The following is a 27,735-nucleotide window of genomic DNA, read 5'->3' as shown; positions in this document are numbered from 1 at the left end:
CAGGATGCTCGAACAGAGGCTGATATCCCGCATCGATTATGGCTGAAAACGGCATACCATGCAGGATGCCAAAGCATAAATCCCCGAGCAAAAGGAGGAGGGATGCAATGAGAGGAGGTAGATTCAGGATTTTCCTGAAGTCGCTTATTAAGGCTGATGTATCAACAGATGATAAATCCATACAGACTGACTCCCCCACCAGGGACATTGGAATACAAACTAAGATCCCATCAGAGGTTAGTGCACCCTCCTCCCAATGCCGGGATAAGCTGCCGATTAAACATCCACAAGGGCAAGAGCATCCTGTGGTAGTGACAGACAATAACATAAAACCTGTCCAAGAAAGTACAGTAACGAGTTCGACCGCCAATTCCAACACCAGAGATAGCCCGGTGGTTAGGTTGCCTCCCGTGGACCCGGTGAGAGTGTACCCAAACCTTGAGTACACCATGCAGCTAGCTAGACTGGAGCAGCCGACAACCCTGACCACTGCACTGCGTCATGTGGTCCGAGTAGGACATAAGTACGGACGAAGGGTAACCTTCTCGGTGATGGAGGCTGTGGACAGGATACAATTAAAGTCGGTGAACCTCCCCACTGACTTCGGAGCACTGCGAGACCTACTCATAAAAGTCTTTGACAGACGAGGAGAAAAATTTGACTTAGATGAAATTTACCGACAATCAGTGATGGCAAACGGACGACTGGCTTATGACTGGAACAAAACCTGGCCGCATGACCACATACATAGCTATTTTCCATGACGACTAGAATAAAAATTGGACAACTAAACACTCACAACAGTCGACTGGTAATGCAGGAGCTCCGAAAGGAAGTGGTGGAGAAGAGACTAGATATACTCTGTTTACAGGAGCCGTATTCTCTGGCTGGAAAAGTTGCGTTCACTGCAGCAACATGGCAAATTGTCAGTAGCGGGGACAGTCCCAGAGCGGCTACTGTGATAACAAACACTGCACTGTGTGCAACACCTCTGTCACAGTATTCCAACAGTCACTGCAACGTCGTGGAGGTACAATGTCCTTCCGGAATTATTATCATCATTAATATGTATTTCCAGTATGGTGAAAGAATTGAACGACACCTAGATCATCTAGCGAGTGTGGCCACGGCGTTGCGGGGACGCAAAATTATTATAACTGCCGACATAAATGCCAAGTCCCCCCTATGGTACAGTGGCACAAGGGATGAAAACGGTGCTAAGGCAGAGGAGACGATAATGGCTCTTCAACTGGTGGTGGCGAACAGACCAGGTAACCCCCCCCCCCCCCCACCTACGTGGCTGGAGGAGGACAGGGCACCAACATAGACGTGATGCTGGTCACGCCGAATGCACTGAATATGATACAAGAGTGGAGAGTGGAAGACAATGCCACCACCAGTGATCACAATTTGATCACTTTCACTGTAGGAGGTGGAGAGTGCCGCTGGGCCATGGGGTGGGAGGTGCAAAGAAACTTCAGAAAGACGGATTGGGAGCGCCTAGCCAGAGAGTGCGACATTCCTCCATTACCAGAAGGAGACGCACGACAGGACTTCAACGTGGACGACAGAGCCGAGGAATTGGTACGAGCGGTAACTAGGGCGATTAAGGCGGCCGTACCAACCAGGAGGAGGGCCGTGGCGGCCACACCGGCACCATGGTCAGCAGAGCTCCAAGAACTACGTCAGTCTGTTAGAAGGCTGAGGAAGCACTACCAGCGCAGTGTCGTCTGGTGGGAAAAGCAAAGATGGCTACAGTTATACCGGGAGGCAAAGGACAACTTTCAAGAAGAGCTACAAAAGACGAGAATAAACAGCTGGGAAAGTTTCGTAACTAATCAGCTGGCCCTCGATCCTTGGGGCGTACCTTACAGACTGGTGAGGGAGAAAATCCGCTCCCCAACAATGATATCAACGCTCAGGCACGGTGGCGGAGTGACGGAATCTTGGCAGGAAACTGCCGAGGTCCTCCTTCGGTCACTGCTGCCTGACGATGATAGGAATGATGATACTGAAGACCAGCGTCAATTACGAAACGAAGACCTTTATAGGTACGTAAATGACGTAGCGGTCCTCCCCTTCTCGGAGGAGGAAGTTGCTGCTCTTATTCAGTCCTTAAAGAAAGGGAAAGCCCCCGGACCAGACGGCATTGTGGCGGAGGTGGTGCAGTTCTTGGCCCCACAACTAGTTGCCCCACTTACAGATCTTTACAATGCATGCCTTAGACAAGGCAAATTCCCAAAAACATGGAAAACCGCAGATGTGGTAATCATCAAAAAAGGCCCCGAGAAGGACCCTGCTGAGGCCAAATCCTACAGGCCCATCTGCCTGCTGGATGGCTTTGGCAAACTCCTAGAAAAGTTGTTAGCGAACAGATTGACGGCTCACCGCATGCTGCAGGGGATGAGCGACAGGCAATTCGGTTTTAGGCCGGGACGATCGGCATCTGATGCAATCGCCCTGGCGGCTGAGGTCTGCGGCTCAGCCCCATGTAAGTATGTTGTCGGCATCATGGTAGATATCAGTGGCGCCTTCGACAACCTGTGGTGGCCTTCGCTCTTCTCCTGCCTTAGGGAGAAGGGATGTCCAGGGCTGCTATATGGGTGTTTGAGGAGCTATTGTGAAGATCGGGAGGTATGGCTATCATCCCCTAGCGGGAAAGTCCGGAAAACCATCACCAAGGGTTGCCCCCAGGGCTCCGTGTTGGGTCCCCTTTTTTGGGACATCCACATGGAGCCTCTTCTGGAAAGCCTGCAACGGAGTGAAGAAGTGCTAGAGGTGATAGCCTACGCTGACGACCTCCTCCTGCTGGTCGGCGGCCGAAGTCGCGAGGATATAGAACCCAAAATAGAGCGAGCACTAAATAAACTACAACTATGGTGCCGCAACACCAAAATGACGATCTCACCAACCAAGTCGACGTACCTGCTACTTAAAGGACAATTAACGAGAAACCCGACTGTGAGAATTGACGGTACGCCCGTTTTACGGAGACGAGAAACGCGCTACCTAGGAATCATCATCGATGAAAGGTGGAACTTTGCAAAGCACATAGAAACCGTAACCCAGAAAGCCCTACAATTATTAAATAACCTGATCTCCATAGGACACAAGAGATTCCACCTTCCGCCCCATTTAATCAAACTTTACCACAATAGTATACTGACTTCCATAGTGGGTTACGGCTCAGGAGTCTGGGCTCACAGGCTCACGAGGGTGGTGCCTGCCATGACGGTGAGGAGAGTACAAAGAAACATGATATTAAGGTCTGTAGGAGCATATAGAACTTCTCCGGGCGGAGCACTGCTAATCATAATGGGGCTCTGCCCTTTAGATATTAAGATTAGGGAGCAGGCCGCTTGGTACTGGGCCAGAAAAGGTAATAACACAAAAGTAGAGGAAATTATGGGGGTAATAGTCAGGGAAAAAGGAGAGATAAGGGAAAGAGGGATAGATCTATGGCAGGAGATATGGGAGCTAGATGAAACTGGTAGAAGAACCTTTCAGTTCCTACCAGATGTCAAGGAAAGATTAAAAATGAAGTACTTCGAGCCAAGTAGGGGTTTGTTCCACTTCCTCACCGGTCATGGCCCATATCCGACTTATCTAAGTCGGTTTGGGAAAAGGGCGACGCCTGCGTGCGACTGTGGTGCACCGGAGGGTACTCCTGACCATGTGGTTTACGAGTGCCCCCTTTTCGATGATGTAGCCGGGACACTTAGACGACAACTACCAAATACAAATACCTATGACCTTTTGAGACAAGAGGAGACTTTTCAAAGACTAAACATGCTAGCCAACGAGGTATCACAAAAAGTATTAAAAGCTTTTTTGAGAGACCTACAAGCTTAGTTAAATAAAAACACTAATTGCGACCATAGCTCCGGTCCCATACCGCCCGATCGTGGACAGGTCGACTTCACAGTTGGAATCCGCCACGACCGGGACTAGGGGGGCTGGGGTAATCCCGAATAGGACAACGCACCAACTTTGACTTAGAATAGGAAGTAGATTTAGGCAATTAGAATAGGATAGTAAACTAGGAACCTGCAGCGATAAACCATCTTTGCCTGCCCTGTGCCAGGGGCACGCCCATAGGGATTAGCTCTATGGGCAAGGCTTCCAAAGTAGTAGGTTTATAAATTACACTGGCACAATTGTAACGCTGCACGCAGTTACGACTAACCCTTTCGTAGTAACTAGAAGTTAACTTAGAATAAGAAGTAGTCTGCCTAGTACTAACCACATAACTGTCTATAATTAAGTTAAATGTAGAAGCTGCCATTGTATAAAGTAGGAACATAGGACCCACTAATCATTAAGGTGGTGGGTCAATCATGTATAATTATTATTGTGTTATGAATAAAGAATTTAAAAAAAAAAAAAAAAATAGTTTCATTGGTACAGCGAGAGTCCGCCGGTCGGCACCGAGGGCGTCGCTGTCCCACCTGTAAGGCGCGGGCGGGTGTGGCGAGGGGCGGCACAATTCCCGTCGTTGAGGCGCGGCCGTCGGGAAGAGCGGAGTTCTAAACTTGATGCAAATAGTTTCATAGGTACAGCGAGAGTCCGCCGGTCGGCACCGAGGGCGTCGCTGTCCCACCTGTAAGGCGCGGGCGGGTGTGGCGAGGGGAAGCACAATTCCCGCCGTTGAGGCGCAGCCGTCGGGAAGAGTGGAGTTCTAAACCTGATGCAAATAGTTTCATTGGTACAAATTTTTTTTATTTTTATTTTTTTTATTCCCGCCGTTGAGGCGCGGCCGTCGGGAAGAGAGGAGTTCTAAACTTGATGCAAATAGTTTCATAGGTACAAATTTTTTTTTTTTCCCAAATTTATGACCCATCCATAACCCACTTTCAAATACTTTTGAGTGGGCGTATTAAGACTAACTGTCTCTACTATTAGCATTACAAAGTGGTTTATTAGTGCTTGCATACTTTCTATTTATTAAGCAACTTTGCCATTTGTGAGTTATCGGCCTCTTAGCCTCTCTGGAATCCTGCCAGAGAGTTGCCCGTCCCTAGCCACGTGGAGGCGGGCCGCTACTACTAGAGAAACCACTCCATTTATGCAACTCTTTTATTCCCCCCCACCACCATGCTGATCTAACTACAACTACTCACTACACCAAGTCAACACTTAAACAAACATAATATTTACATATATACAATTGCGCGTTAGATCTTAAGCGCATGTTACTCTCTCCCAAGGTAGGCTCGCTGGGCCTCCCTTGAGATTTTGTTAACCAATTTTGCGAAATTGCTGAACAATTCGCTTTCTGTCAATATTTCATTAACATTTCTAGTCCGCAGAAGCTGCCTCTCCCCTGAGACAACTTGTTCATATATTGGGCACTCGAACACTATGTGTTCTGGCGATCCTTCGTGGGCACCACAGTCACACTCCGGTGTTGGCCTTTTCCCTATTCTGTGCAGGTACGTGGGGTAGGGACCGTGTCCTGTAAGGAAGTGAACTAGGCCCTGTGAGGGCTTTATTATCTTGTTCTTTAATCTTCCTCTCACTGTGGGTAGAAACCCATGGACTCGGCGGCCTGTAGTGGACCCATCCCATTCGTCCTGCCAGATGTCAAGCACTCTTTCACGAATGGCTTTGACGCTTATCAGAGGAATGCCCATTATATTTTGCACCCTTTCAATGTTCTGTTTGTGCAGCCAGTAGAAGGCTGCGTGCTGCCTTATTATTAGGTCTAGTGGGCATAGACCCATAATTACCAACAGTGCATCTGTTGGACTTGTGCTGAATGCACCGATGCATCTCAGCAGAACGTTCCTCTGTATTCGCCTGACAGCGGCGGCAGGCCACACCAAAGCTAGCCTGTGGGCCCACACACTGGATTCGTGCCCTACTATTGGTGCCAATATACTGTTGTGATACACATTTATTGCCTTTGACGGCAGATGGAACCTTCTTTGTCCAATTGATATTATCTTATTGAACAGAGCTAAGGACTTTGTCGTTATTTGCTCAATATGCGGAATGAAACTCCAATTCTCATCTAAATATACCCCCAGGTAACGGGCATATCTCTGTCATGACACTGCTTGGCCATTAATTCTGACTGTTGGGTCCCTATTCAACTTGCCTTTCAAGAGCATATATAGCGATTTTTGTGGTGCAATAGACATTTTAGAATTCTTACACCAGTTGGTTAACAGTTCAATAGCCTGTCGTGATCGGTCTTCGATCACGTTGCGAGTGTCACCTTCTACTAGAATTGCGAGATCATCCGCATAAGCAACGACTCCCAGTACTGCAGTCTCTTACTGCAGGACGTTCAACAAAGGTTCCATGTTAATATCCCAAAAATTGGGACCACACACCGATCCCTGGGGACAACCACGGGATACCCTTTTAGATACGACGTCTCCAGGAGCCGTTATCTTAGCAGTCCTTCCATCACAGTAGGCCTCCAGACAGCCATACAGCAGCTGCGGGCACCCAATCTCTCTTAGGCGAGAGAAGAGTGCCGGCCACCACAGGTTGTCGAAGGCCCCTGAGATGTCTATCATTATGCCAAGTACATACTTTGATGTCGCAGAGTGAACAATTCGGCAAACCTCATTGATCGCATCCTGGGTGGAGCGACCCTTTCGGAATCTGAACTGCCTATCACTCATACCATGCAGAGTTCGATGACTCTGGAGACGGTCAGCCAGCAACTTCTCAAATGCTTTGCCCATTACATCCAGCAGACAGATAGGCCGATAGGATTTCGGCACCGTTGGATTTTTATCCGGGCCTTTCCTGATAGTTACTACTTCTGCAGTTTTCCACTGTAGTGGATAATAGCCCCTTTGTAAACATACGCTGTAAATACGACTTAATGCCGGGGCGACCAAGTGTGCGAGTCCCTGTAAGATCTCCACAGGGATCCCGTCAGGACCCGGCGCCTTCTTCCTTGCAAAGGTGTAGATGGCTGCTTCTACCTCCTCTGCTGAGAAAGGGCGCACGTTTGTATCGTTAAGATACGGGATCGAGAGTGCCTGACGTATTTCTCGCTGCTCATGCGAGTCCTGGTCCTCGATGTCATCTGGGAGTAATGTGTCCAACAGCAATCTTGCTGTTTCTTCCCAATTCTTGGTCGTGTCACCATCCCCAGCACGCAGCGTAGACAGCATCATGGGCAATCTAATTTTTTCTCGAACGATTTTGTAGGGAACTCCCCAAGGGTCTGTTCCCAGCTGATCGTTCACAAATCTTTCCCAGGATTGGCGCCTTGTAATGTCTAACTGATCCTTGTATCTCTGCTTCAGACGACGATAAATACGCAGGTGGTATTGTCGTTCGTCGTGGGCAAAGCTCCTTTGGTAGTTGCTTCTCGCCCTTCTGACCGATCGTTTAAGCACAGTCAATTCAGGGGTCCACGGGGTGGACTCCCTGCAGATGTATCTCGCTATTAGAGGTACAGATAGTGTGATGGCTGTTTGCACGGAGCTCACAAGCTCCTCCACAGCTTCATCAATATTACCTATGTCCTCCCCGAACTCAGGAGGACTGAACACCTGCACGAGTCGGTCCCAGTCTATCCGAGCATAGTTGTACCGTTCCACCCACTCACCTGGCACATCCGCGATGGTCGACGCTATTTCAAATGTAATACAGTTGTGATCACTGACAGTTAGATGTTCTCTTACTTGCCAGTTATGGACGTGGGGTGCTGCCCTCTCGCTTGCTAGTGTGACATCAATATTTGATGTTGCACCCGCCCTCCCTGAGTAGGTCGGGGTGTACCCAGGCAAGTTTAGCACATGCATGTGCGTTTCCATTATCAAATCAATAAGCTCCGCACCCCTACCGTCCTGTACATCACTGTGCCAGAGTGGGGACTTAGCATTAGCATCGAGAGCTACAATTATAGCCTGCCCGGCTAAAACTCTTAGTATCCAATTCAGCTGATCAAGATAAATCTTGATGTCATGTCTGAATTGACAGTACACGTTTACAACGTACATACTGTAAGACAGCAAATTAAGTTGTACAACTATAATATGCTCAGTACAGAACTGATTTAATATCGTAGTTTTAATAGTTTTGTTCAATACTATAATTGCACTCATGGGGTTCCCACCCGAGGAAACCACCTGTGCTGTTGCGGGAAAACCAGGGACTCGACCCGCACAGGAGTTCGGTTCTTGTATCAGAAGAATATCTATTCCTTCTTGTTCCGCTACTTTCCTTAGCTCATGTGCAACCATCTGGCTGCGCATGGCATTGACTTGTACCACTTTAAATTTCGCCGTAATCTGTTCTTTGGATAAGTCTATCTAAGAACATTCGGTGGGTTGGACAATCTTTTGGTCCACCACACTTACGGCCCCGTTTCTTACATGGTACACATGTTGCTGCTTTGTCCTTATTAGGACAATCTTTCCTAATATGTCCAGCCAGGCCACAGTGGGCACATATGATATTCGGTTCTGTACAATACTTATTAGTATGGTTTATGTCCTGGCATTTTGTACAACGTGGTACTGCCAGGTAATCTTTAATGTTCAGTGCTGAGTAGCCGACGTACAGCCGGCCAGCCCGCGTTAATACTTTCCATAAGTTCGGTGAAACCTCCACAACATGATGTACAGTCAGCTTTCCTCGAGGCCCTACTTTAAAACGGAGCTTGAACTCTTCATCAAACTCGTTTCTAGTCATTGAGACGTCAAAATTTTGCGTATATATCGCATCAAGTAGGCTGTCCGCTGACATAAATGTAGGTACATCATATAAACTCATAAGTGGACGACGCTTTCTTGGAGGTTCACACCTAACTTTCTCACTTAGTTGTTTATTACTTAAGATCTTTTGACTATCTTCTGGCGAGGCCGTCTCGACTATCAGCACATTCTTAGAGGTACGGACACTGTTGATCCTGATTTTATCTTTCTTTGGATCAACACACTTTTCAAAAGCTGTCTTAGCAGCTTTGATGTCTTCGCCAGGTTTAGGTTTTATAAAGACCGTGGGTGCTACTTTTTTCATGTTCTGTTCAATTGTCTCTTTTGCTGTTGGCGCCTTGGCCACTGGGGCTTTGGCAACCGCAGCATACGTCCGAGTAGGCTGACTTCTAATCCTTTTATTTTCTTTTTCTAGTTCCGATATTCTCCCCTCTAACTGGGAGTGAACAATTGCCCAATTTGCAATAAAGTCTCTAATCTGGTTAATCGCACCATTGCTGATCTTTCCATTTTTGACACTCGAGTCCAGCAATTTCAAAAATTTCGAGTGTCGCTCAGCAACCGTTAAATTCACCTCGAATTCCGTTCCGGAAGCATCTAACACATTACCACTCTCTTGATTTTCAGCCATTATCGTATTCAAAGAGAGTGAAAGATGGAGGCCCGTCTCTTGCCCCGGACCGGCCTCTCTGGCATGGGGGGAGGCTACATGCAGCTCGCTCACCGGTCCTGCCCCTTGACCAAGAGCTGTCAATAACTGAGCTGCCAGGTTTAGCACGCCGTGGGTACAGCGCACTAGTCCTCTTCAACAGCCACACCACTACAGTTTTCACCTGCTCCCTTATCGGCGAATGCCACCCGCATTCCGGGAGAGCGGATTCACTCTCCGTCCTTCGCCCCTTACTAGCCCAGGTTCCCACCAAAGGCCAAGGACCCGGTCCTACTCAGGTGCCGGGCCGGTCCCCCAGACGTTCAGAGGTCTGGACCCATCTAACCTAACCGGGGTCATGTCACCACGCCCCGGCTTGGCAGAGCATGCCTCGGAGCCCAAGACAAGGCGAGCGACCTTCGCCGACTTGGGGCAGGATCCCACCAGAGCAAATGCAGCCGTCAGAACCGGTGTACAAGTTGTTCAGCACATCGTCCTGCCCCTGCCCTTCAGTCGCCCGAAGGCTTAACAGCTCCACCTCTAGAAGGCGGGTAAGGGCACTTGAGAAAGAGAGGCTATTTGAGACGCATCCTTCCCCACACTGCCTATTACCAACCCAGAGCCTGCACACCTAGCAGGCCCTTAGTATGAGACAGCCGGAGCTAGTTTCATAGGTACAGCGAGAGTCCGCCGGTCGGCACCGAGGGCGTCGCTGTCCCACCTGTAAGGCGCGGGCGGGTGTGGCGAGGGGAGGCACAATTCCCGCCGTTGAGGCGCAGCCGTCGGGAAGAGTGGAGTTCTAAACCTGATGCAAATAGTTTCATTGGTACAAATTTTTTTTTTTATTTTTATTTTTTTTATTCCCGCCGTTGAGGCGCGGCCGTCGGGAAGAGCGGAGTTCTAAACTTGATGCAAATAGTTTCATAGGTACTGCGAGAGTCCGCCGGTCGGCACCGAGGGCGTCGCTGTCCCACCTGTAAGGCGTGGGCGGGTGTGGCGAGGGGAGGCACAATTCCCGCCGTTGAGGCGCAGCCGTCGGGAAGAGTGGAGTTCTAAACCTGATGCAAATAGTTTCATTGGTACAAATATTTTTTTTATTTTTATTTTTTTTATTCCCGCCGTGGAGGCGCGGCCGTCGGGAAGAGCGGAGTTCTAAACTTGATGCAAATAGTTTCATAGGTACAGCGAGTTCTAAACTTGATGCAAATAGTTTCATTGGTACAGCGAGAGTCCGCCGGTCGGCACTGAGGGCGTCCCTGTCCCACCTGTAAGGCGCGGGAGGGTGTGGCGAGGGGCGGCACAATTCCCGCCGTTGAGGCGCGGCCGTCGGGAAGAGCGGAGTTCTAAACTTGATGCAAATAGTTTCATAGGTAGAATATTTTTTTTTTTTTTTTGTTTCTCTTTTCTTTTTTTCCCAAATTTATGACCCATCCATAACCCACTTTCTAATACTTTTGAGTGGGCGTATTAAGACTAACTGTCTAAACTTGATGCAAATAGTTTCATAGGTACAGCGAGAGTCCGCCGGTCGGCACCGAGGGCGTCGCTGTCCCACCTGTAAGGCGCGGGCGGGTGTGGCGAGGGGAGGCACAATTCCCGCCGTTGAGGCGCAGCCGTCGGGAAGAGTGGAGTTCTAAACCTAATGAAATAGTTTCATCGGTACAAATTTTTTTTTTATTTTTATTTTTTTTATTCCCGCCGTTGAGGCGCGGCCGTCGGGAAGAGAGGAGTTCTAAACTTGATGCAAATAGTTTGATAGGTACAGCGAGTTCTAAACTTGATGCCAATAGTTTCATAGGTACAGCGAGTTCTAAACTTGATGCAAATAGTTTCATTGGTACAGCGAGAGTCCGCCGGTCGGCACTGAGGGCGTCGCTGTCCCACCTGTAAGGCGCGGGAGGGTGTGGCGAGGGGCGGCACAATTCCCGCCGTTGAGGCGCGGCCGTCGGGAAGAGCGGAGTTCTAAACTTGATGCAAATAGTTTCATAGGTACAGCGAGAGTCCGCCGGTCGGCACCGAGGGCGTCGCTGTCCCACCAGTAAGGCGCGGGCGGGTGTGGCGAGGGGCGGCACAATTCCCGCCGTTGAGGCGCGGCCGTCGGGATGAGCGGAGTTCTAAACTTGATGCAAATAGTTTCATAGGTACAGCGAGTTCTAAACTTGATGCAAATAGTGTCATTGGTACAAATTTTTTTTTTTTTTTTCCCCAAATTTATGGAACATGCATAACCCACTTTCTAACACATTTGAGTGGGCGTATTATGACTAACTATCTCTACTATTAGCATTACAGGAGTGGTTTATTTATGCATGCAAGCTATCTAGTTATTAAGTAGCTTCGGTATATGTGAACCATCGGCCTCTTAGCCTCTCTGGAACGCTGCCAGAGAGTTGCCCGTCCCTAGCCACGTGGAGGCGGGCCGCTACTTCTAGAGAAACCACTCCATTTGTACTGCTCTTTTATTCCCCCCCACCACCATGCTGATCTAACTACAACTACTACTTTCTACTATTAGTCAAGACTTAACAATGTAATATTTACATATTTACACTTGCGCATTAGATGTGAAGCGCACTTACTGTCTCCCAAGGTAGGCTCGCTGGGCCTCCTTTGAGATTTTGTTTACCAATTTAGCAAAATTGCTGAACAATTCGCTGTTTGTCAATATTTCTTGAACAATTCTTGTTCGCAGAAGCTGCCTCTCTACTGAGACAGCCTGTTCGTATATTGGGCACTCAAACACTATGTGTTCTGGCGATCCTTCGTGGGCACCACAGTCACACTCCGGTGTTGGCCTTTTCCCTATTTTGTGCAGGTACGTGGGGTAGGGACCGTGTCCTGTAAGGAAGTGAACTAAGCCCTCTGAGGGCTTTATTATCTTGTTCTTTAATCTTCCTCTCACTGTGGGTAGAAACCCGTGGACTCTGCGGCCTGTAGTGGACCCATCCCACTCGTCCTGCCAAATGTCAAGCACTCTTTCACGAATGGCTTTGACGCTTACCAGAGGAATGCCCATTATGTTTTGCACCCTTTCAATGTTCTGTTTGTGCAGCCAGTAGAAGGCTGCGTGCTGCCTTATTATTAGGTCTAGTGGGCATAGACCCATAATTACCAACAGTGCATCTGTTGGACTCGTGTTGAATGCTCCAATGCATCTCAACAGAACGTTCCTCTGTATTCGCCTGACAGCAGCGGCAGGCCGCACCAGAGCTAACCTGTGGGCCCACACACTAGATGCGTGCCCTACTATTGGTGCCAATATACTGTTATGATACATATTTATTGCCTTTGACGGCAGATGGAACCTTCTTTGTCCAATTGATATTATCTTATTGAACAGAGCTAAGGACTTTGTCGTTATTTGCTCAATATGCGGAATGAAACTCCAATTCTCATCTAAATATACCCCAAGGTAACGGGCATATCTCTGTCGTGACACTGCTTGGCCATTAATTCTGACTGTTGGGTCTCTATTCAACTTGCCTTTCAAGAGCATATATAGCGATTTTTGTGGTGCAATAGACATTTTAGTCTTCTTACACCAGTTGGTTAATAGTTCAATAGCCAGTCGTGATCGGTCTTCGATCACATTGCGAGTGTCACCTTCTATTAGAATTGCGAGATCATCCGCATAAGCAACGACTCCCAGAACTGCAGTCTCCCGCTGCAGGACGTTCAACAAAGGTTCCATGTTAATATCCCAGAAAATGGGACCACACACCGATCCCTGGGGACAACCACGAGATATTCTTTTAGATACGACGGCTCCAGGAGCCGTTATCTTAGCAGTCCTTCCATCACAGTAGGCCTCCAGACAGCCATACAGCAGCCGCGGGCACCCAATCTCTCTTAAGCGAGAGAAGAGTGCCGGCCACCACAGGTTGTCGAAGGCCCCTGAGATGTCTATCATTATGCCAAGTACATACTTCGATGTCGCAGAGTGAACAATTCGGCAAACCTCATTGATCGCATCCTGAGTGGAGCGACCCTTTCGGAATCCGAACTGCCTATCACTCATACCATACAGAGTTCGATGACTCTGGAGACGGTCAGCGAGCAACTTCTCAAATGCTTTGCCCATTACATCCAGCAGACAGATAGGCCGATAGGATTTCGGCACCGTTGGATCTTTATCCGGGCCTTTCCTGATAATTACTACTTCCGCAGCTTTCCACTGTAGTGGATAATAGCCCCTTTGTAAACAGATGTTGTAAATACGACTTAATGCTGGGGCGACCAAGTGTGCGAGTCCCTGTAAGATCTCCACAGGGATCCCGTCAGGACCCGGCGCCTTCTTCCTTGCAAAGGTGTAGATGGTTGCTTCTACCTCCTCTGCTGAGAAAGGGCTCACGTTTGTATCGTTAAGATACGGAATCGTGAGTGCCTGACGTATTTCTCGCTGCTCGTGTGAGTCCTGGTCCTCGATGTCATCTGGGAGTAATGTGTCCAACAGCAATCTTGCTGTTTCCTCCCAATTCTTGGTCGTGTCACCATCCCCAGCACGTAGCGTAGACAGCATCATGGGCGATCTAATTTTTTCTCGAACGATTTTGTAAGGAACTACCCAAGGGTCTGTTCCCAGCTGATCGTTCACAAATCTTTCCCAGGATTGGCGCCTTGTAGTGTCTAACTGATCCTTGTATCTCTGCTTCAGACGACGATAAATACGCAGGTGGTATTGTCGTTCGTCGTGGGCAAAGCTCCTTTGATAGTTGCTTCGCGCCCTTCTGACCGATCGTTTAAGCACAGTCAATTCAGGGGTCCACGGGGTGGACTCCCTGCAGATGTATCTCGCTATTCGAGGTACAGATAGTGTGCTGGCTGTTTGCACGGAGCTCACAAGCTCCTCCACAGCTTCATCTATATTACCTATGTCCTCCCTGAACTCGGGAGGACTGAACACCTGCACGAGTCGGTCCCAGTCTGTCCGAGCATAGTTGTACCGTTCCACCCACTCACCTGGCACATCCGCGATAGTCGACGCTATTTCAAATGTAATACAGTTATGATCACTGACAGTTAGATGTTCTCTTACTTGCCAGTTATGGACGTGAGGTGCTGCCCTCTCGCTTGCTAGTGTGACATCAATATTTGATGTTGCACCCGCCCTCCCTGAGTAGGTCGGGGGGTACCCAGACAAGTTTAGCACATGCATGTGCGTTTCCATTATCAAATCAACAAGCTCCGCACCCCTACCGTCCTGTACATCACTGTGCCAGAGTGGGGACTTAGCATTAGCATCTAGAGCTACTATAATAGCCTGCCCAGCTAAAACTCTTAGAATCCAATTCAGCTGATCAAGATAAATCTTGATGTCATGTCTGAACTGGCAGTAGACGTTTACAACGTACATACTGTAGGATAACAAATTAAGTTGTACAACTATAATATGCTCAGTACAGAACTGATTTAATACCGTAGTTTTAATAGTTTTGTTCAATACTATAATTGCACTCATGGGGTTCTCACCCGAGGAGACCACCTGTGCTGTTGCGGGAAAACCAGAGACTCGACCCGCACAGGAGTTCGGTTCTTGTATCAATAGAATATCGATTCTTTCTTGTTGCGCTATTTTCCTTAGCTCATGTGCAACCATCTGGCTGCGCATGGCATTGACTTGTACCACTTTAAATATCGCCATAATCTGTTCTTTGAATAAGTCTATCTAAGAACATTCGGTGGGTTGGACAATCTTTAAGTCCACCACACTTACGGCCTCGTCTTCTGCATGGTACACATACTGCAGCTTTGTCTTTATTAGGACAGCCTTTTTTGATATGTCCAGAGAGGCCACAATGGCCGCAAATGACATCGGGTTGCGTACAATATTTATTCGTATGGTTAATATCCTGGCATTTTGTGCATCTCGGCACAGCCAGGTAATCTTTTATATTCAACGCAGAGTAGCCAACAAACAACCGACCCACTCTCGTTAGTGATTTCCATAAACCTGGCGAGACTTCTACCACGTGGTGTACTGTCAGTTTCTCACGTGGTCCTACTTTAAAGCGAAATTTAAACTGTTCATCGAATTCTCCTCTTGTCATGTTCATATGAAAATTTTGGGTATATATTGCGTCTACCAGATTGTCTGTTGTCATGTACGTAGGTACATCATACAGACACATTAAAGGTCGACGCTTGCGAGGAGGTTCACACTTCGCTTTATTGTTTAGTTGTTCGTTGTTTAAGATCTTTTGGCAGTCCTCTTGAGATGCTGCTTCTACTATCAGCACATTCTTTGCAGTGCGTACATTATTTATCTTTATCTTATCCTTCTTAGGATCAATGCACTTCTCGAATACTGACTTAACAGCCTTAATGTCATCACCAGGTTTAGGTTTAATGATGACTGTGGGAGCAACTTTCTTAATGTTGTCCTGTATGGTTTGTTTCGCTGTCGGTGCCTTGGCAACTGGGGCTCTAGCAACCGCAGCATAAGACCGGGCCGGTTGACCTCTAAGTCTTTCATTTTCTTTCTCTAATTCTGTTACCCTACCCTCTAACTGAGAGTGGGCAATTGCCCAGTTGGCTACAAAGTCCCTAATATGGTTAATAGCGTAATTGCTTATCTTACCATTTTTAATGCTAGTATCCAGCAATTTCAAAAATTTCGCATGTCGCTCAGCGACAGACACATTCTCGAGGCTCGAAACTTCGCTAGTATCTAACGTATTAACACTCTCTTGATTTTCAGCCATTTTGATAATTAGAGAGTGTAAAAGTGGAGGCCCGTCTCTTGCCCCGGACCGGCCTCTCTGGCATGGGGGGAGGCTATATGCAGCTCGCTCACCGGTCCCGCCCCTTGACCAAGAGCTATCAATAACTGAGCTGCCAGGTTTAGCACGCCGTGGGTACAGCGCACTAGTCCTCTTCAACAGCCACACCACCACAGTTTTCACCCGCTCCCTTATCGGCGAATGCCACCCACATTCCGGGAGAGCGGATTCACTCTCCGTCCTTCGCCCCCTACTAGGCCAGGTTCCCACCAAAGGCCAAAGACCCGGTCCTACTCAGGTGCCGGGCCGGTCCCCCAGACGTTCGGAGGTCTGGACCCATCTAACCTGACCGGGGACATGTCACCACGCCCCGGCTTGGCGGAGCATGCCTTGGGGTCCAAGACAAGGCGAGTGGCCTTCGCCGACTTGGGGCAGGATCCCACCACAGCAAATGCAGCTATCAGAACCAGTGTACAAGTTGTTCAGCACACTGTCGCGCCCCTACCCTTCAGTTGCCCGAAGGCTTAACAGCTCCACCTCAAGAAGGCAGGTAAGGGCACTTGAGAAGGAGAGGCTATTTGAGACGCATCCTTCCCCACACTGCCTTTTACCAACCGAGAGCCCGCACAGCTTGAGGGCTCACAGTATGAGACAGCTGTCATTGGTACAGCGAGAGTCCGCCGGTCGGCACTGAGGGCGTCGCTGTCCCACCTGTAAGGCGCGGGAGGGTGTGGCGAGGGGCGGCACAATTCCCGCCGTTGAGGCGCGGCCGTCGGGAAGAGCGGAGTTCTAAACTTGATGCAAATAGTTTCATAGGTACAGCGAGAGTCCGCCGGTCGGCACCGAGGGCGTCGCTGTCCCACCTGTAAGGCGTGGGCGGGTGTGGCGAGGGGAGGCACAATTCCCGCCGTTGAGGCGCAGCCGTCGGGAAGAGTGGAGTTCTAAACCTGATGCAAATAATTTCATTGGTACAAATTTTTTTTTTTATTTTTATTTTTTTTATTCCCGCCGTTGAGGCGCGGCCGTCGGGAAGAGAGGAGTTCTAAACTTGATGCAAATAGTTTCATAGGTACAGCGAGTTCTAAACTTGATGCAAATAGTTTCATAGGTACAGCGAGTTCTAAACTTGATGCAAATAGTTTCATTGGTACAGCGAGAGTCCGCCGGTCGGCACTGAGGGCGTCGCTGTCCCACCTGTAAGGCGCGGGAGGGTGTGGCGAGGGGCGGCACAATTCCCGCCGTTGAGGCGCGGCCGTCGGGAAGAGCGGAGTTCTAAACTTGATGCAAATAGTTTCATTGGTACAGCGAGAGTCCGCCGGTCGGCACTGAGGGCGTCGCTGTCCCACCTGTAAGGCGCGGGAGGGTGTGGTGAGGGGCGGCACAATTCCCGCCGTTGAGGCGCGGCCGTCGGGAAGAGCGGAGTTCTAAACTGGATGCAAATAGTTTCATAGGTACAGCGAGAGTCCGCCGGTCGGCACCGAGGGCGTCGCTGTCCCACCTGTAAGGCGCGGGCGGGTGTGGCGAGGGGAGGCACAATTCCCGCCGTTGAGGCGCAGCCGTCGGGAAGAGTGGAGTTCTAAACCTGATGCAAATAGTTTCATTGGTACAAATTTTTTTTTTTATTTTTATTTTTTTTATTCCCGCCGTTGAGGCGCGGCCGTCGGGAAGAGCGGAGTTCTAAACTTGATGCAAATAGTTTCATAGGTACTGCGAGAGTCCGCCGGTCGGCACCGAGGGCGTCGCTGTCCCACCTGTAAGGCGTGGGCGGGTGTGGCGAGGGGAGGCACAATTCCCGCCGTTGAGGCGCAGCCGTCGGGAAGAGTGGAGTTCTAAACCTGATGCAAATAGTTTCATTGGTACAAATATTTTTTTTATTTTTATTTTTTTTATTCCCGCCGTGGAGGCGCGGCCGTCGGGAAGAGCGGAGTTCTAAACTTGATGCAAATAGTTTCATAGGTACAGCGAGTTCTAAACTTGATGCAAATAGTTTCATTGGTACAGCGAGAGTCCGCCGGTCGGCACTGAGGGCGTCCCTGTCCCACCTGTAAGGCGCGGGAGGGTGTGGCGAGGGGCGGCACAATTCCCGCCGTTGAGGCGCGGCCGTCGGGAAGAGCGGAGTTCTAAACTTGATGCAAATAGTTATATAGGTACAATATTTTTTTTTTTTTTGTTTCTCTTTTCTTTTTTTCCCAAATTTATGACCCATCCATAACCCACTTTCTAATACTTTTGAGTGGGCGTATTAAGACTAACTGTCTAAACTTGATGCAAATAGTTTCATAGGTACAGCGAGAGTCCGCCGGTCGGCACCGAGGGCGTCGCTGTCCCACCTGTAAGGCGCGGGCGGGTGTGGCGAGGGGAGGCACAATTCCCGCCGTTGAGGCGCAGCCGTCGGGAAGAGTGGAGTTCTAAACCTAATGAAATAGTTTCATTGGTACAAATTTTTTTTTTATTTTTATTTTTTTTATTCCCGCCGTTGAGGCGCGGCCGTCGGGAAGAGAGGAGTTCTAAACTTGATGCAAATAGTTTGATAGGTACAGCGAGTTCTAAACTTGATGCCAATAGTTTCATAGGTACAGCGAGTTCTAAACTTGATGCAAATAGTTTCATTGGTACAGCGAGAGTCCGCCGGTCGGCACTGAGGGCGTCGCTGTCCCACCTGTAAGGCGCGGGAGGGTGTGGCGAGGGGCGGCACAATTCCCGCCGTTGAGGCGCGGCCGTCGGGAAGAGCGGAGTTCTAAACTTGATGCAAATAGTTTCATAGGTACAGCGAGAGTCCGCCGGTCGGCACCGAGGGCGTCGCTGTCCCACCAGTAAGGCGCGGGCGGGTGTGGCGAGGGGCGGCACAATTCCCGCCGTTGAGGCGCGGCCGTCGGGATGAGCGGAGTTCTAAACTTGATGCAAATAGTTTCATAGGTACAGCGAGTTCTAAACTTGATGCAAATAGTGTCATTGGTACAAATTTTTTTTTTTTTCCCAAATTTATGGAACATGCATAACCCACTTTCTAACACATTTGAGTGGGCGTATTATGACTAACTATCTCTACTATTAGCATTACAGGAGTGGTTTATTTATGCATGCAAGCTATCTAGTTATTAAGTAGCTTCGGTATATGTGAACCATCGGCCTCTTAGCCTCTCTGGAACGCTGCCAGAGAGTTGCCCGTCCCTAGCCACGTGGAGGCGGGCCGCTACTTCTAGAGAAACCACTCCATTTGTACTGCTCTTTTATTCCCCCCCACCACCATGCTGCTCTAACTACAACTACTACTTTCTACTATTAGTCAAGACTTAACAATGTAATATTTACATATTTACACTTGCGCATTAGATGTGAAGCGCACTTACTGTCTCCCAAGGTAGGCTCGCTGGGCCTCCTTTGAGATTTTGTTTACCAATTTAGCAAAATTGCTGAACAATTCGCTGTTTGTCAATATTTCTTGAACAATTCTTGTTCGCAGAAGCTGCCTCTCTACTGAGACAGCCTGTTCGTATATTGGGCACTCAAACACTATGTGTTCTGGCGATCCTTCGTGGGCACCACAGTCACACTCCGGTGTTGGCCTTTTCCCTATTTTGTGCAGGTACGTGGGGTAGGGACCGTGTCCTGTAAGGAAGTGAACTAAGCCCTGTGAGGGCTTTATTATCTTGTTCTTTAATCTTCCTCTCACTGTGGGTAGAAACCCGTGGACTCTGCGGCCTGTAGTGGACCCATCCCACTCGTCCTGCCAAATGTCAAGCACTCTTTCACGAATGGCTTTGACGCTTACCAGAGGAATGCCCATTATGTTTTGCACCCTTTCAATGTTCTGTTTGTGCAGCCAGTAGAAGGCTGCGTGCTGCCTTATTATTAGGTCTAGTGGGCATAGACCCATAATTACCAACAGTGCATCTGTTGGACTCGTGTTGAATGCTCCAATGCATCTCAACAGAACGTTCCTCTGTATTCGCCTGACAGCAGCGGCAGGCCGCACCAGAGCTAACCTGTGGGCCCACACACTAGATGCGTGCCCTACTATTGGTGCCAATATACTGTTATGATACATATTTATTGCCTTTGACGGCAGATGGAACCTTCTTTGTCCAATTGATATTATCTTATTGAACAGAGCTAAGGACTTTGTCGTTATTTGCTCAATATGCGGAATGAAACTCCAATTCTCATCTAAATATACCCCAAGGTAACGGGCATATCTCTGTCGTGACACTGCTTGGCCATTAATTCTGACTGTTGGGTCTCTATTCAACTTGCCTTTCAAGAGCATATATAGCGATTTTTGTGGTGCAATAGACATTTTAGTCTTCTTACACCAGTTGGTTAATAGTTCAATAGCCAGTCGTGATCGGTCTTCGATCACATTGCGAGTGTCACCTTCTATTAGAATTGCGAGATCATCCGCATAAGCAACGACTCCCAGAACTGCAGTCTCCCGCTGCAGGACGTTCAACAAAGGTTCCATGTTAATATCCCAGAAAATGGGACCACACACCGATCCCTGGGGACAACCACGAGATATTCTTTTAGATACGACGGCTCCAGGAGCCGTTATCTTAGCAGTCCTTCCATCACAGTAGGCCTCCAGACAGCCATACAGCAGCCGCGGGCACCCAATCTCTCTTAAGCGAGAGAAGAGTGCCGGCCACCACAGGTTGTCGAAGGCCCCTGAGATGTCTATCATTATGCCAAGTACATACTTCGATGTCGCAGAGTGAACAATTCGGCAAACCTCATTGATCGCATCCTGAGTGGAGCGACCCTTTCGGAATCCGAACTGCCTATCACTCATACCATACAGAGTTCGATGACTCTGGAGACGGTCAGCGAGCAACTTCTCAAATGCTTTGCCCATTACATCCAGCAGACAGATAGGCCGATAGGATTTCGGCACCGTTGGATCTTTATCCGGGCCTTTCCTGATAATTACTACTTCCGCAGCTTTCCACTGTAGTGGATAATAGCCCCTTTGTAAACAGATGTTGTAAATACGACTTAATGCTGGGGCGACCAAGTGTGCGAGTCCCTGTAAGATCTCCACAGGGATCCCGTCAGGACCCGGCGCCTTCTTCCTTGCAAAGGTGTAGATGGTTGCTTCTACCTCCTCTGCTGAGAAAGGGCTCACGTTTGTATCGTTAAGATACGGAATCGTGAGTGCCTGACGTATTTCTCGCTGCTCGTGTGAGTCCTGGTCCTCGATGTCATCTGGGAGTAATGTGTCCAACAGCAATCTTGCTGTTTCCTCCCAATTCTTGGTCGTGTCACCATCCCCAGCACGTAGCGTAGACAGCATCATGGGCGATCTAATTTTTTCTCGAACGATTTTGTAAGGAACTACCCAAGGGTCTGTTCCCAGCTGATCGTTCACAAATCTTTCCCAGGATTGGCGCCTTGTAGTGTCTAACTGATCCTTGTATCTCTGCTTCAGACGACGATAAATACGCAGGTGGTATTGTCGTTCGTCGTGGGCAAAGCTCCTTTGATAGTTGCTTCGCGCCCTTCTGACAGATCGTTTAAGCACAGTCAATTCAGGGGTCCACGGGGTGGACTCCCTGCAGATGTATCTCGCTATTCGAGGTACAGATAGTGTGCTGGCTGTTTGCACGGAGCTCACAAGCTCCTCCACAGCTTCATCTATATTACCTATGTCCTCCCTGAACTCGGGAGGACTGAACACCTGCACGAGTCGGTCCCAGTCTGTCCGAGCATAGTTGTACCGTTCCACCCACTCACCTGGCACATCCGCGATAGTCGACGCTATTTCAAATGTAATACAGTTATGATCACTGACAGTTAGATGTTCTCTTACTTGCCAGTTATGGACGTGAGGTGCTGCCCTCTCGCTTGCTAGTGTGACATCAATATTTGATGTTGCACCCGCCCTCCCTGAGTAGGTCGGGGGGTACCCAGACAAGTTTAGCACATGCATGTGCGTTTCCATTATCAAATCAACAAGCTCCGCACCCCTACCGTCCTGTACATCACTGTGCCAGAGTGGGGACTTAGCATTAGCATCTAGAGCTACTATAATAGCCTGCCCAGCTAAAACTCTTAGAATCCAATTCAGCTGATCAAGATAAATCTTGATGTCATGTCTGAACTGGCAGTAGACGTTTACAACGTACATACTGTAGGATAACAAATTAAGTTGTACAACTATAATATGCTCAGTACAGAACTGATTTAATACCGTAGTTTTAATAGTTTTGTTCAATACTATAATTGCACTCATGGGGTTCTCACCCGAGGAGACCACCTGTGCTGTTGCGGGAAAACCAGAGACTCGACCCGCACAGGAGTTCGGTTCTTGTATCAATAGAATATCGATTCTTTCTTGTTGCGCTATTTTCCTTAGCTCATGTGCAACCATCTGGCTGCGCATGGCATTGACTTGTACCACTTTAAATATCGCCATAATCTGTTCTTTGAATAAGTCTATCTAAGAACATTCGGTGGGTTGGACAATCTTTAAGTCCACCACACTTACGGCCTCGTCTTCTGCATGGTACACATACTGCAGCTTTGTCTTTATTAGGACAGCCTTTTTTGATATGTCCAGAGAGGCCACAATGGCCGCAAATGACATCGGGTTGCGTACAATATTTATTCGTATGGTTAATATCCTGGCATTTTGTGCATCTCGGCACAGCCAGGTAATCTTTTATATTCAACGCAGAGTAGCCAACAAACAACCGACCCACTCTCGTTAGTGATTTCCATAAACCTGGCGAGACTTCTACCACGTGGTGTACTGTCAGTTTCTCACGTGGTCCTACTTTAAAGCGAAATTTAAACTGTTCATCGAATTCTCCTCTTGTCATGTTCATATGAAAATTTTGGGTATATATTGCGTCTACCAGATTGTCTGTTGTCATGTACGTAGGTACATCATACAGACACATTAAAGGTCGACGCTTGCGAGGAGGTTCACACTTCGCTTTATTGTTTAGTTGTTCGTTGTTTAAGATCTTTTGGCAGTCCTCTTGAGATGCTGCTTCTACTATCAGCACATTCTTTGCAGTGCGTACATTATTTATCTTTATCTTATCCTTCTTAGGATCTATGCACTTCTCGAATACTGACTTAACAGCCTTAATGTCATCACCAGGTTTAGGTTTAATGATGACTGTGGGAGCAACTTTCTTAATGTTGTCCTGTATGGTTTGTTTCGCTGTCGGTGCCTTGGCAACTGGGGCTCTAGCAACCGCAGCATAAGACCGGGCCGGTTGACCTCTAAGTCTTTCATTTTCTTTCTCTAATTCTGTTACCCTACCCTCTAACTGAGAGTGGGCAATTGCCCAGTTGGCTACAAAGTCCCTAATATGGTTAATAGCGTAATTGCTTATCTTACCATTTTTAATGCTAGTATCCAGCAATTTCAAAAATTTCGCATGTCGCTCTGCGACAGACACATTCTCGAGGCTCGAAACTTCGCTAGTATCTAACGTATTAACACTCTCTTGATTTTCAGCCATTTTGATAATTAGAGAGTGTAAAAGTGGAGGCCCGTCTCTTGCCCCGGACCGGCCTCTCTGGCATGGGGGGAGGCTATATGCAGCTCGCTCACCGGTCCCGCCCCTTGACCAAGAGCTATCAATAACTGAGCTGCCAGGTTTAGCACGCCGTGGGTACAGCGCACTAGTCCTCTTCAACAGCCACACCACCACAGTTTTCACCCGCTCCCTTATCGGCGAATGCCACCCACATTCCGGGAGAGCGGATTCACTCTCCGTCCTTCGCCCCCTACTAGGCCAGGTTCCCACCAAAGGCCAAAGACCCGGTCCTACTCAGGTGCCGGGCCGGTCCCCCAGACGTTCGGAGGTCTGGACCCATCTAACCTGACCGGGGACATGTCACCACGCCCCGGCTTGGCGGAGCATGCCTTGGGGTCCAAGACAAGGCGAGTGGCCTTCGCCGACTTGGGGCAGGATCCCACCACAGCAAATGCAGCTATCAGAACCAGTGTACAAGTTGTTCAGCACACTGTCGCGCCCCTACCCTTCAGTTGCCCGAAGGCTTAACAGCTCCACCTCAAGAAGGCAGGTAAGGGCACTTGAGAAGGAGAGGCTATTTGAGACGCATCCTTCCCCACACTGCCTTTTACCAACCGAGAGCCCGCACAGCTTGAGGGCTCACAGTATGAGACAGCTGTCATTGGTACAGCGAGAGTCCGCCGGTCGGCACTGAGGGCGTCGCTGTCCCACCTGTAAGGCGCGGGAGGGTGTGGCGAGGGGCGGCACAATTCCCGCCGTTGAGGCGCGGCCGTCGGGAAGAGCGGAGTTCTAAACTTGATGCAAATAGTTTCATAGGTACAGCGAGAGTCCGCCGGTCGGCACCGAGGGCGTCGCTGTCCCACCTGTAAGGCGTGGGCGGGTGTGGCGAGGGGAGGCACAATTCCCGCCGTTGAGGCGCAGCCGTCGGGAAGAGTGGAGTTCTAAACCTGATGCAAATAATTTCATTGGTACAAATTTTTTTTTTATTTTTATTTTTTTTATTCCCGCCGTTGAGGCGCGGCCGTCGGGAAGAGAGGAGTTCTAAACTTGATGCAAATAGTTTCATAGGTACAGCGAGTTCTAAACTTGATGCAAATAGTTTCATAGGTACAGCGAGTTCTAAACTTGATGCAAATAGTTTCATTGGTACATTTTTTTTTTTTTTTTTTTTTTTTTTTTTTTTTTTTTTTTTTTTTTTACATTTAATTGTAACATACATTACCCACTGTCTAGGTTACAAAAGTGGGTACTAATTACTAAACAAAACTACATTTACATCAAGCAGTACTTCTACTCTAAGAATGTTATTTGCTACAATTGTGTTTCAAAATCGGCCTCTTTGCCGCTCCGGATTTCCAGGAGCGTTGCCCGTCCCTACCGCGAGGAGGTGGGCCGTCTACTACCTAGAGAACCACTGCTGTTATTTTTTAATATTTTTACCTCCCTCCACCACCCTTTATTTACACAGTTCTACACAAAACTACAACTACAACATACAATAATTACAATATACAGCGCTTCTGCGCTATCTACAATTACAAAAAACTTTAATACATGAAAAATTACAAAGTTATAAAATGCACGCTTTTGCACTAATTGTATACATGATAAATAATGTCTATGAAAGATCTATTGATTAATTCTTGTCTCAATATTTACAAATGCAATGTCCAGTCAAGTTTTCAAGATTTGAGTGGGGTTTTAGGTTTGGACTTGAAGGAAGGCAACAACTACCTTGTTGGAAACACCCCAGGGCATCCCACGCACCTATGTCACCATAGATCGGGGAGCCCCACCATCTCTCCCTACTTGCCCTCTTTTCAGTCCATGTACTCTTTTGTTCGTTTGGTAAGGAAGGCGGACGGGTACCCCTCGCTAACGGAAATCCAGTATGCAAGGGACAGCCGCCATTCCATCCCCACCAGGGTAACTCATGTTTGTTTTAGAAATGTTGCCGCTCAATACTCCTCAGACCTGTTGAGGAGTACGGCTTTTCTCGCGTTTAACTATCGTAGTTAATCAAAGATTAATTTGGCGAATGCGGACACTGAATCAACCAGACTTTGTAAGACTTTATAGGCATCAGGGTTTCTTAAAAGAAGTGCAACATCCTGATTAGGTAGTTCCTGCCTTAGCTCAGAGGCAACTGGTTCGAAGTCTGGGCAATCAAAGACCACATGTTCAGGCGTCCCCATAGGGGCACCACAAATACACTCAGGTGTTGGTTGGCTGCCTATCCTATGGAAATATGTAGGATAGGGGCCATGTCCCGTCAGAAAATGAACTATACCTTGTGAAGGTATTAGGTGCTTAATGCGTAGTCTCTCTTGTACGTTAGGAAGGAAGTCGTAAACTCGCCTTCCTGTATCTGATGTGTCCCATTGTTCTTGCCAAGATGTTAGTGTCTTTTGCTTAATTTCTTTTATATTATTTAGATGTTCACCCATAATTTGTGTTACTTTTAGAAAATCCCGTTTTACCAGCCAGTGTACTGCCGCGTTTTGCCGTATTATCAGATCCAGTGGGCATAGGCCCATAATGATACTAAGAGCATCTGTTGGTGTGGTGCCAAAGGCACCTATGCATCTAAGAATAACATTGCGTTGAATTCGCCTGACCATAAGCGCAGGCCTCACCTGAGTGAGTTTGTGGGCCCAGGCACTGGAGCCGCATCCTACTATTGGTGCTAAAATGCAGTTATGATACATTTTTGTTGCCAACGGAGGTAGATGAAAACGCCGTTGGGCTATACTAATCAGTTTATTTAAGACTGCTAATGCTTTTGAAGCAACATGATTAATATGTGGCACATAACTCCATGCCTCATCTATGAGGACGCCCAAATATTTCGCAACTCGTGTACGCGCCACTACTTTATTGTCTAATCTTATGATGGGGTCACGGGCCAATTTGCCCTTAAGGAGAATGTATTGAGATTTGTGAGGTGCAATTTCTAACTTAGAAGATTTACACCATTGTGTTAAGATCTCGAAAACATGGCCTGCATTTGTCTCTATTTCGGTACGACTGTCGCCCTCGATAAGGACGAGGAGATCATCTGCATATGCCACGACTCCTAGTGCTACATTGTTCTCCTCAAGAGTTCTCAGCAGAGGATCCATGTTTATATCCCAGAATAAAGGGCCGCACACAGAACCCTGTGGACAGCCCTTTGATATGTTCTTGAACACCACAGCACCAGGAGCCGTGATTTTAGCAACCCTATTCCGGCAGTAGTCCCTCAAACAACCGTATAGCATTACCGGACACTCAATCTCCCGAAGACGAGAGAAGAGCGCCGGCCACCACAGGTTGTCGAAGGCGCCGGAGATATCCACCATGACTCCAAGAACATATTTCCTTGTAGATGAGTGTACAATACTTGCGACCTTATTTACGGCATCAGATGTTGATTTGCCTTTACGGAAACCGTATTGCATGTCACTCATTCCACGAAGGATTCTGTGACTTGACAGCCTCGAGACCAGCAGCTTCTCAAGCGTCTTTCCCAGGACATCCAAGAGGCATATAGGCCTGTAGGACTTTGGTATTGTTGGATCTTTTTCTGGTGACTTCTTTATTATTATCACTTCCGCAGTCTTCCAGCGAGTTGGGAAGGACTGTGTTTCCAGACACCTGTTGTATATCTTTGCAAGGCCTGGGGCTATCTTGTGCACAATATTCTGCAGAACTTCCGCAGGTATTGCGTCTGGCCCTGGGGCCTTGCGTCTGGCAAAAGAGAGTATAGCTGTTTGTACCTCCTCAACCGAGAAGGGGTATACTTGTAGTTCATTATTGTACTCCGTCTGATCCTGGATCCTAATCTCCTGTTGCATCTCGTTGTCCGTTTCCGGTCGGTCGTCAGGGAGGAGCACATTAAGTAACTCCTCAGCCGTCTCCACCCAGTCTTTCGTCATACTGTTATTGTCTCCAAGTCTTACTGTCGAGAGATGCATTGGAGAATGTATTTTCTCTCTCACCATTTTATATGGGATACCCCATGGGTCTAGGGTAAGATGAGACTTTACAAAGTCCTCCCAACTTCGCTGGCGATGTTGCCTTAGGGTTTCTTTGAAAATCCATTTTCGTCTCCTGTACAGGGCAAGATGGTATTGCCTTTCGTCCCGGGTGAAAGACGCCTGATAGCTGCGCCGTGCCCTTCTCATAGACTGCCTGAGCCGAGTGAGCTC

Source organism: Schistocerca serialis, chromosome 10 (genome assembly GCF_023864345.2).
Source record: "Schistocerca serialis cubense isolate TAMUIC-IGC-003099 chromosome 10, iqSchSeri2.2, whole genome shotgun sequence".
NCBI lineage: Eukaryota > Metazoa > Arthropoda > Insecta > Orthoptera > Acrididae > Schistocerca > Schistocerca serialis.
Note: the sequence above shows the minus strand (reverse complement) of the source record.